Genomic DNA, 11249 nt, shown 5'->3' on the forward strand with positions numbered 1-11249 from the left:
GGCATACTTTATCTATCCTAACAGCAGGCTGTTGCTGCAATGGGCAATTTCTCTTCTCTGCTCCAACATCCCACATTCCTACTTCTTTTCTTGAATCTGACATAGCAATAATGCACCCATGCAATGACTCACATCAGCTGTGATCAGAAAACAAACACTCCAAAACCAATAATCAAGGTGCCACAGGGCCAGTGAGCCCTTCCAGACCACTGAGCACAGTGGTTGCTGGGTTGCTGAGCCAAAGCAAGTGAAAGGGCAGGAACATACAATGGTGAGAATGGAGACCCTCCCTTCTGAAGCAGCTCATTGCCAGAGAGCATCAACAAAACTGAACCTGCAGCTGTTCCCAGCTCTACCAACCATATGTTGAGCCTCGCTGTAGATATGCTTTTATTTCATCCTTTTAGGTACAAACCAGAGAATTTTGGGAAAGAAAGCAAGTGCAGTTTGATATATAAAGCACAGGAGGCAAAGCAGACTCACAGCTGTTCCTTAGGAATGGGTGCTCTGCTCCACAGGTGTGAAAGCTGTATTCCTTGTCCCAGTGAAATCAATTCTGAAGTACACTCAACATATTTGACTTCTGCTGCTCAGCAGTCACAGTGATCTTGACATTTAGTTTTCCCATCCTCTCTTCTTCCTCACTTCTTGAAAAATTCATGCTATGCTTGGGATGTGTCCATCCTTCTAAATTACTTTGTACAGATAACTAATTTTCACACAAAGACAGAGCTGCAGAAAGAACATTTAATGGTTCATGTTTGAGGAAAGACATGGCTCTTCCCAGGCACAGAAAGTTTTAAAGAAACACAGACCCAGCAGCAGAACAGTGACACAGGTAGAGAGTGCAGTGACACAAATACAAAATGCAGCAGCAGGGCTGTAACAGTAAGGCTATAAGGGTAAGAGAAACCTGACAAAGCTAAGCTGCTGTGGCAGTCAAAAAAATCACAGGCAGCCCAAAGGAAAATCTCCTCGTAACATGTGTTGTTCCTATGACAAATCCTTTCTGCAGCCAAATTGTAAAGCTAATGCAACCCCAGAGAGACAACAGCCATTCTGCAAGACCTGGAGGAAGGTCCCAGAGGAAAAGAATCACAGGAGGTTCAAGACTCAGCCCCCCATGCCTGGGACATTCCTTCAGCTTGGGGAACCTCATTGCAACAAGTTCAGACACCAAGTACAGAAGTGCAAGTAAGTATACAGAGCTGGAGGAAGCAGTGGGTGGAGAGAGGGGACATTTGTTTATTTTAGACTTCACAAAATTTGTGCCACTTCTCCACCCTCTCAAATAACAGCCACTTGAAGAACAAAGGAGCTGACTTTCACATGCAATAGAGAAAAAACATTGGAGTCATCAGCAGTAGTCACGTCATACAACAAAACAGCTTCTACAAACACAGACCACCAAATGCTCACCAAAGTAATCAAACATACTAAAGCCAGTATATACAACTCAAGTACATGAGAAATCTTAAATTATTTTTAAAACAATTGAGTATATATTTATTCATTCAAACTTTGAAAATACCCTTGCAATGTAATCGTTGCAAGTATTTATACTTTTCTATCAATTTTCATCACCCAAACTAACTTTAAACCCAATCTCAACCTGTGTTGAGACAGAGCACCTCAAAAGCAGCACGGCAACAATGCCAACCTCAGCCCTCTCAGAGAGATTTTTGCTTATTTGGCCAATTGTGTCAATTCTGGTTTTTGGAACAATTCAATTTAATCTTCTTTCTAGATATTTCTAGAAAAAGAAGTAGCCTTCTGTGGCCTACTGATGGCCAGGGCCATCAGTGGCCTACAGATGGACACTTTCACACTCCATTTGCAAACACCACCAAAAGCACACTCATAGCAAGCTCACCAGGATGCATGTCAGTGGCTACTGCTACAGTCTCTGGAAGTCAGTCACTTGCAAGGATGTGACTCATAGCCACGATAGCCTATAAATAGGGTACAACATTTACCAAATTATCTCCATTTGCACCTGAGACACTTTGTGCCATCAAATGGCACTCCTATCCAGTTGCCAAGTCAGCAGCTGCTGTATAATCCTGAGGCAAGTTAAGGCTGTATGGTTTGGGGAGTATTAAGATTTATATTTTCCTTCCCATTAACAGTGCATTGTAAAGTGCCTCTACTTCTTCTTTACTGGTGACCTTGACAGAGAAGCTGAGATCTTTAAGAAACTCAGCTTTGCACCTCCTGAGTGACTAACCTTGGCCACAGAAACAAAGAAAGAAACAATGCACGGTGTATTTTCTAAATTACACTAGTCTTCAGAGAACACTGCCCCAGACAAAAGGGATTGAGGACACATGTGTCGAGACACTGAGGGTGCATTGAGAAGATCACTAAGACTCCATGCTGGTCCATCAGAACTTGCAGAGCTGAATATCAAAGGCTTTAGCTGTTAAAGCTTCAGCACTCTGCTGGCAAGTTAAGGTACCTACTATCACAGCTTTCCCCAGCACAGCACCCCTCCACTTCATCAGGATAATCTCTATCCTTATCTGCTGTAAGCTGTGTAAATCTAGAGATTTTAAGAGTATGAATATCCTCACTTTGGCTAAAGCAGACTTTTTTTAAAAGTATGTATGAAAGATCAGCAAATTTACCTGAAGTTTGTTTTCAGTGTTTTTCATTATTCAGTACTACCCAAAACTATTCTGGATATTTCTCTTTAAGTCATAATTGTTCTACTCTGTCTTGCAAAAGAGAAGTGCACACCCAGTCAGCAATCCTACCAAATTCAGAACAGATGTTTATAAATAATTTAAAAACCTATGTTGAAGCCAAGTACACAGAGTTCAACAAGACAGCATGTTGCTCAAGTTACCTTTCAAGGCTGCTTCTAGATTCATAGAGCTTTCATTGGTCTGATAATGGCTAACACAATCTGATAGTAAAAAATCACCATTCCTAGAGACCATCATCATCCTCATGTAATTTCTGTCTATTCCTCTCTACAAATACTATACAGCAACAAAAATGGGAGTATTTGGTGCAGATAAACATGAAGTATTGTCAGTGCTCTTTTCAGATATAGGCCTGCTCAAACAGTTAAAGTCTTCTTAATCTGACCAGACTTTGGACAAATACATTCATGAGCCAGGAGATGAGGCATAGGCTGGCCTTCTCTGGTCACCATAAACTCTGTAATCCTACCCATGAAAATGGCACAGAACAAGAAGAGTTTTCTTTTCTGCACCATCTCTTAAGTCTTGTACTGCTAGAACAAGAGTGTCGGTCCAAGACAATCCAAGTCAGAAATACTCCTAATGATCCATCAGTGCTTTGAATAGCTGTGGAATAGTGATACCTTCTCTTTCACACAGAGGCACTGAGGGGAGGAGAGAAGCAGAGAGGAAGAAGTCTTTTCATCTGTCATACCACCAGCATTTAAGGAAGCACGAAATAAGGAGGATTTAAAATAAAGCTACAGTCCAGTTTCATCCACCCTTGACCTTCCAGCCGTTTACTGAGTAATGCAATAGTATAATTAATGAACTTTTGCATCAAAGAAATTATGTGCAAATGCCATGTTTTCCATGCAAACCAGAATTTGGATGCAGTGGTCAGTTTTTGTTTTACCAGGCCAAAACTTCAATCTGTGATCAAAGTTAAATAAATTACTGTGACACTGGATGCTGCTAAGGAGTGTCTCATCTCTCTTGCTTATGTAACTCTCACTGTATCAAAAGCAGCAACTACAGGAAACCCTTACATTCTAAAAAGAGAGGTACAAAACACCATTCTTTCATTTAAAATCTATGCTACAGACAGGAAGATGGCAGGAAAATTTTGGAAGTGCACTGCTTTTTAAAGTTCACATAAAGCATTGGACTAAAGAAAAGTAAACTGGGGAGACACTACCCAAACCTCACATATATTCTTCATGCACAGTGCTGGTGTCTCACAATGTACTGCACAAATGCTCCACAGGACTAGCATCCAACCTCTCTGCCATTGCCCAAGGGAGGTGTGCAGGGGTCTCTGCATGCAGTCATGTCACCTGCCATCACTACAGCTTCTCTCAGAGTATGTGGTCTTGGTCTTAAAGAAGGAAACTGTTCAGCACAACATGGCCCTGACCAGGTTATTTAATGACGTTGTGTCCCATTTTTATCTGTTGCATACAAAAAAATGATCCCTGCTCCAAAACATTGTAACACTCATAAAGTATTTGTGGGACTTGGGAGGAAAAGTGTTCTATGAAGATCTAAAATAGGAGTTAGAAGGCTTCTGAAATCTGATTTTACTGTTGTTGTTTCAGGACACTTTTGTAGCTGCTTTTGCACAGACAACACGGGAAGTGAAAGAAGAGACAGACAGCCTCATACTCTAGGAAGTAAACTGCCAGCAGTAGCACCTTGTGCTTCTGACTTAAATGGGTACAGGCCCAGTATTGTTACATAAAATGGGCAGAAGCACCATCTTGTGTGGAACAGGCAGTGGTGGCCACTCAGGTTGTGCAGTGCCCTGCCCTTTTAAAGAGCTAGAGAGTCTGCTCTTTACCAAAGTTAGAAAGTTTGCTTCAGGTGCAAGAAGAATAAGTCTAGGAAAGGTTGCTGATGCAATACCCATATAAACACACAGATATGACTTTCAAAAACCACCTGCTAGTGGTGGTTTACAGATACTAAGAGAAAAGAGCAGCTACCTCAATTACAGTTTACATGAAAACACAAAATAATAGACTAGGAAAAGTAAAATAACTAATTAGAGAGAGAAAAAGATATCAAGATAACAACAGGCTGGGTTACCAAAACAGGATGCACAAACATTAAAATACATCTGTTTTGGAGACACACCTCCTCCCTATAAACACAAAATCAGATTCTCAACTTTTATTTTAAAAACCCCAGTTCTCCTGTGGAAAAAAAACCCACAAAAATGCTGTAATCGTGAGCAATGCATAACCAATGCAGATTCTACAGATTTTGAGACAGCTTTTTCCCACCATAAGGTACCAACCTCAAAACCCACAGATTTTGAGACAGAGTTCATCTACCACCACCTGAAAAAAGGGCCTGTCATGTATCAGAAGGACAACACTCACTCAGCTCTAACACTAGACAAAAGTAGATAAAAGTCTGCCATTTGTCTAGGTGTGAGAGGACAGCAGCATCAATGTAGTAAGAAATAGATATACTAAAATACACTACTGAGAAGGCTAAGGAAACAAGGTCAGGGTAGGAGAAAGACACTTTGCTGTACTGTGTTCAGTGGCCTGCCTTAGTCTAGAACTTGGAATGGCATGGGAATTACCTGACAGTCCTAAGCAAGCTAAAAGGTGTTTTCTACTCCTGCCTCTTACCTCTTTTTTTCCTATATATATTTTTTTCTTTTAACAGACACATTCTGATCCCTTTGAAAGAGAACTTTGTCATTTTCTTCAAAGAAATCAGTATTTTGTCTTGTATCTGAAAACTACATCCATGTGGAACATATGGTGAAAACCTATAAAACAAAATTATACCACATCTATTTTCCAGAGAATTTTTGACTGTTATACATTTATTGAGCTAATATAATATATATAGGTTTCTAAGTTGCTTCCATTTATATCCAGTAAAGCAGTCAATAGAGATTATCATAATATTCCACTAACAGAGAGCTAATCTATCCAGCACACACCTGGGTCACAGAGCAAAGTTTAAGTCAGCTCAAGAAAAGTACAAAAAAGAAAAAAAAACCCTCTTACCTATAGAATATAAAAGAAAACACATGTTCTCTTCTTGCAAACACTTTTTCAAGAAAGGTACAAAGACTTTTAAAACATGATCCAAAATGCACAGAAAAGCTAACATAAGCAGAAGTTGAAGTTGTAATTAAAAAAAATAAACTGTATGAATACTAATAATGCTGGTATTTTTTTGTCATTATAAACTTGCATCAAATACATCTGAAGGAGTGTATCACATCAGCAGTTTGAATAAAATAGGATCATGGAGAGCGTTGTTTAGGGTTTTTTGTTTGTTGTTTTTGTTGGGGTTTTTTTTGTTTTTAACATAACTGGAAAAGCTTTTGAAACCTTGAGCTAAGATACATTCCTCTTAAGCCTGGAATTACAAAGTTTTAAGACAGAGATACAATCTGAACAGAGTTGGTTCAAAAAGTGTTTATGAAGGAGAACAAGTGAAAAATAAACTTTTTAAAAGGAATGTGCTTGAATAAGTAAAACAATCACATTTGCTTTGGTGGGGGTAAGAGGGAGAACAAGAATAACCTCCAATCTGCTGTTGCTTTAATTTTATTTTGATACAGCGTTTAACATCGGTTCTGCACAAGATTCAAGGAACCTTTTCTATAAAAGCTGCTACAAGTTATCACTCTTGTCAGCAGCAGGCAATACTGCTTCATCTATGTTCTTGAGGTTATACACAACCATGTAGATTATCTAATAAAAAGCACTGCCTACAAAACAGCAAAAAAAATAATAAAACTTGCTTACATAATAATCTCTCTTTTTACTTACCACAATGTGATTAGAAAGAGCAAAGAGGGCAGCCCACAGCACAGACTAGTTAATGAAGATAAGCATGCAGCAGATTAATAAATGCCCACCCAGCACAAACCAACAGTAATTTACTTTGCACCATTTCCAGAATGGTGTTTAAAGTAATTTAATTTTCCATACAACTTTCCTATTGAATATGAATGAATTTTACATGTTTACATCATAAGGCTCTGATCAGCCAAGCTCCTCTCTCACCTGTTCACTGTAGCTCAACACACTGCTCAGGGTAGCCAGATACACAAGCACAATTCTGGAAATTGTAAGAAACTTCCCTACTATGAAAGACAATTCCCTTCCAGCCTTGGGCCTTGTTCATACCTGTCAACTGTGTTCTCAGGAGCTCAAACTTAAACCCTCCACCCTTATCCCACACTTAAGCCTCATCACCTGCTGCATCCCAGGAAGGTGATTAGAAGTCTATGCCATACAGAGCAGCAGTAACAACAAAAACTTCAGCTGCAGCTCATGATCTGTTAGTAAACACTTCCACAGCTGAAAGTGCATTTCAGCTCTGCCACCTGGGACAGTCCCTATGTTTTTTTGATGCCCCTATTTGCATGGAGGACAAGTTCAGGAGAGAGCACTGGGAAATAAGCAGCTGGCCATGAGGGTTCGAGTAACATCTTGGAAAGGTAAAGGGTTAATTAATCTGTTCAGCATAGTAACAGCTTGGAAACAATGCACAGCAGAGAAAGGTAAAGGGTTAATTAATCTGTTCAGCAGCTCTTTCAGGTGACATGTCTATGAGGTTGGGAGAGTTTATTTCTGAGTCTTTAAAGACACCAGAAAAGACCCTTTTAAATAAGAGCTCCTTGCCAGTCTCTACTTTTCCAGGCCACAGAGGCAGCTGAAAAACAGAGAAGATATTTTCAACATCAGAATGTCTTCTGTTTTGCTGGGTCCTCCTGCACAAGTAGCTCCCAAACTTCAGGGCCTAGTAAAGTGGTTTAAACAGTGAAAATGTGTCACACAGGAACTTGCATGGAGGCAACTTGTAAGTGCTAGCATCAGCTTCTAAGTTATAACACTATTATTTTACAATTCAGTCAACAAACTTGCTGTGAATTATTTTACCGAGGCCTCAATTAACAATCCATGAAGGAATGCAATGTCTTCTAGTCACTGGTGCATGTGAAAAAGAGAATCCTACAGTAACACACGAGGCTTCTCATGGAGGTAGAAAGTGCTGTTTTCTAAACCCTTTCTTTCCCATCTCTGAGACTGCTTACATAGCAGTTCCCAAACTACACAGTGGCAAGGCAATGTAAGTGGGCACAAGCAAACTGAGACCAGCTGGATGCAGAGGAAGCGGATTGTGAAGGAAAAGTCATGAGGTGGCTGCGCTCCATCCTGGTCCTGACTGTGTTCTCCTGGACACACTGGCTGCTCCCCTCCCAGAGGACCTCCCACACACAAACACAGCCCTCCCTTCCTCCTCTCATGTAACAGAGGGCTGAGGTTCACCATAAGAGCAATCAGCAGCCACAACCAGATGCTGGAATTAAGATGGGATATCAGAGGCTGCAGACTGTGGTGTTGGTATATTCCACAGCAGAAATCAGGAAAGAAAAAGAAACAGCATTCCTGTTTCACACAGTTACATGCTAGCACTGAAAGTGTTTCCATCAACATCTCCTGACTGAGAGCCAAAAATAACATTACACTTTCCCTACAAAAGTTTAATATCTAATAGACCATGCATTATTAAGATGTCCAGGAATTTATTATTAAGGGATTTAACCACTTCCCAGCTCCTACTTAATACCTGATTATTATCTATTGCTCCAATCAATTTATAGCACCCAATTCAGGCTTCCATATGTCCTTTTGATGGGAAAATGTACTTATAAAGAACAAGTAGTCATGTAGCCATTAAGTCAAAAATCTTTTTTTTAGGATGTAGAAAAGTAAATTTATAATAAAGACTTTTAAAAAGCAATGTCACTCCAAGCAACACCACTGAGGGAATTTTCTCCCTGGACAACGTTTTGTGATAAAAAATAATTTAGTCTGTTACAGAACAACCAAAGACATCATGAAGACCACTGGCTATGAGCTATTTAAAGTTTAGGCAAAGCAAAAACTTATGCATTCTGTATAACTGTACTGACTTCATAACTAGTGGAGATTATTTGCACATAGGAGGTCTCTGTCAAAGAATGCATTGTGATGGGTACTGTACAGGCAGAGAACAAAAAGACCACTCTTTGCCTTATGCTAAGTAAGAAGTTGCAGATGTGATTAATATGGTTTATAAAGCATTGAAATTTTAAACAGCAGGACTTTATGAAGTCCCATGTTAACATGCTTTAACATCTGAATATTCTGTAACTTTCAAGATGCAAAACCAATGTTCAGCTGCCATTGTGAGTTAAATGAAAAGAAGCAATGGGCAAGTAAAGTTTGTATCATAGTCTAGAGAAAAACAACTAACCCTTTAGTTCTAGCCTTTGCCTGCAGCGTTTTGATTTTGGGGACTTTTAAAAAATAAAGTTTAGTATTTTTGGCTGGAACTGCAATTGTACACATTACAGTCCTTCAACCCAGTTGAACTGAAGTTTTTATACAGGAAATTTTTCTTTTTAAAACACCTAAGAGATCCTAGGAGCTCTGGCAACATAGGTACCTGCTTGAGGCAATCATGGCACGTGTGTATAGAGAAGGTGAGAGGTTTGTGTGACCACAGCATGGAAGTGGTAGAGGAAGCTGGAACAGAAAAAGCAGGCTCTTATCCCCTCTGAGATCCTTTAATCCTTTCAATCTCTGTCACAGTTACTTTAAGACTTCATATATTTGGTATTTGCCTCTAAGTCATTACATTTGGACAGACAAGGCTAGAAAGCATGATTTTATGTCAGAGCCTTCACAGAGAACATCTAATCACTTCCCATTGCCTTTTACAAAATATAAATATCTATCTCAAAACACTTTTCCTGACCTCAGCTGTGGAATAAACTCCTATTGCCTCTGGGGTCAAATACCACAAGACTAGTCTCTGCCTTCCAATCCCATCAGTTATGCTGCCATAGATAGAGTAGATGGAATTATTTAACTTATATTTTCTCATGATTTTTTTTCCTGAGTTTCCACTGTCATTTTCTTACTAACATTTCTGTTCCAGTGCCAGGTTAATTTCCCATGTGTGCAGGAGACTGTCCACTTTTCTGATGCCACCCTCCTCTCCAAGATACACTTGCAACACCAGCAACAACTGGCCCACGGTCTTGAACATTTTCCTGTTTATCACACCTTATCTGACAGAGTTATAGGTGCTGTTTAATGCTATATGCACTATTATGGATTGTTTAATACTACTGATTGGAGAAGAAACGTTAAGACAGATGTGAACTGTCTGTGTTACGTGATGTGTTAAGAACTTCCTCACCAGGAAGGATTTGGTGAGAGAGAAGATTACACTCCTGCCAATTCAGTCTTTGGTGTCTCTTCCCCAACTGCTAAGAAACATTCATTTTAAAGTATGTCTACAGGAAACCTCCTACTAAGAACACTACATAATTGCAAATAGTAGCCAAATGTTATTGTGGAAGAAACAAGTATGTCATTAACTGCACAATTAAATACATGGCCAAGTTATAATGTAATGTTAATACTTAGCAATTGTAAACTGTTTTTTATTTCTAGAGGGCATAATGGCAATTTATTTAACTAGTAAATACTAAGAATTATTACCAATACAGTAGAAAAAAAAATAAATCTCCAACACTTAAGCAACACTAAGCTATTTAGCTTAGTTCTGTGCTGTAACTCTTGGGATATGCCAGTATCTACTGAAATCTGTTCCATTCACAGCTGTGCAGTAAATCAGAGTATTACCTTTTTTGTTGTTGTTGTTAAAGAAATTATGGACAAAATACTTTTTTTTTCAGTTAGTTTTGAGTTAAAGGTAAAAGATACTGACATTACTTTCCATGTTAAAGACTAGCAGGTTGGCTTTTTTCTTTTTTTTTTTTTCTTCACTATTCCCTGGTATCTTGTCTCACAAAAAAATCCACAGACAAATAAGAATTTAAAAGTGCAAAATACGTGACTCTGTTGCTGGCTAAATGCCTAGGCTTGTTCTCAGGCTGGGCAATTCTTCAAGAATCATTTTTTCTACTATATGAAAGTGACTTTTATCGCAGCAGTCGGTGCTGTCAGAAGACAACGTGAGAGACTCATGCTAAAAAGAAAGGCAACATCAAATCAAAGACAAGCCCTCCAGAGCTCACACCCCATTTCAAACCATTTCTGCTTGAAGTGTGAGGACATTTCTCTAACAGGAGGTGCAAATCGTCAGCCACTGAGACTCCGAATTTCCGAAATCTGCACGGTTTCAATTAGGAATTACAACCGCAGCATCGTGCTACGGTATCTTTTTGTTTGTGGGAGTTGTCTGCGAGCCATATCATGAAGCTTTTGGCATTCCTATTGGAGCCAAGCAAGGCTGGGGGGGAGCGGAGCCGAGCGGCGATGGCAACATCCGGCTCTACCTCCCGCTGGAGAAAACAGCGACAACAGAAGGGGAAGGGAAGATTCCCTGACACCGAATGACAGTTGTCCTGTTTTGGGGAGCTCAGGAAGAGGGAAGTCACCCCAAAAGCTCCACTGGGTGACTTTTTAAAGAAAACTTTCCAAACTACTCAGCGACGCGAAGGGTCCTGCCGCTCCCCCAGCCTCACAGCGAAGCTGCCCCTCTCCCACCCTGCAGTCCCGGCTA

The sequence above is a fragment of the Chaetura pelagica genome, unplaced genomic scaffold (assembly GCF_000747805.2).
Source record: "Chaetura pelagica isolate M959 unplaced genomic scaffold, ChaPel_1.0 scaffold280, whole genome shotgun sequence".
Lineage (NCBI taxonomy): Eukaryota > Metazoa > Chordata > Aves > Apodiformes > Apodidae > Chaetura > Chaetura pelagica.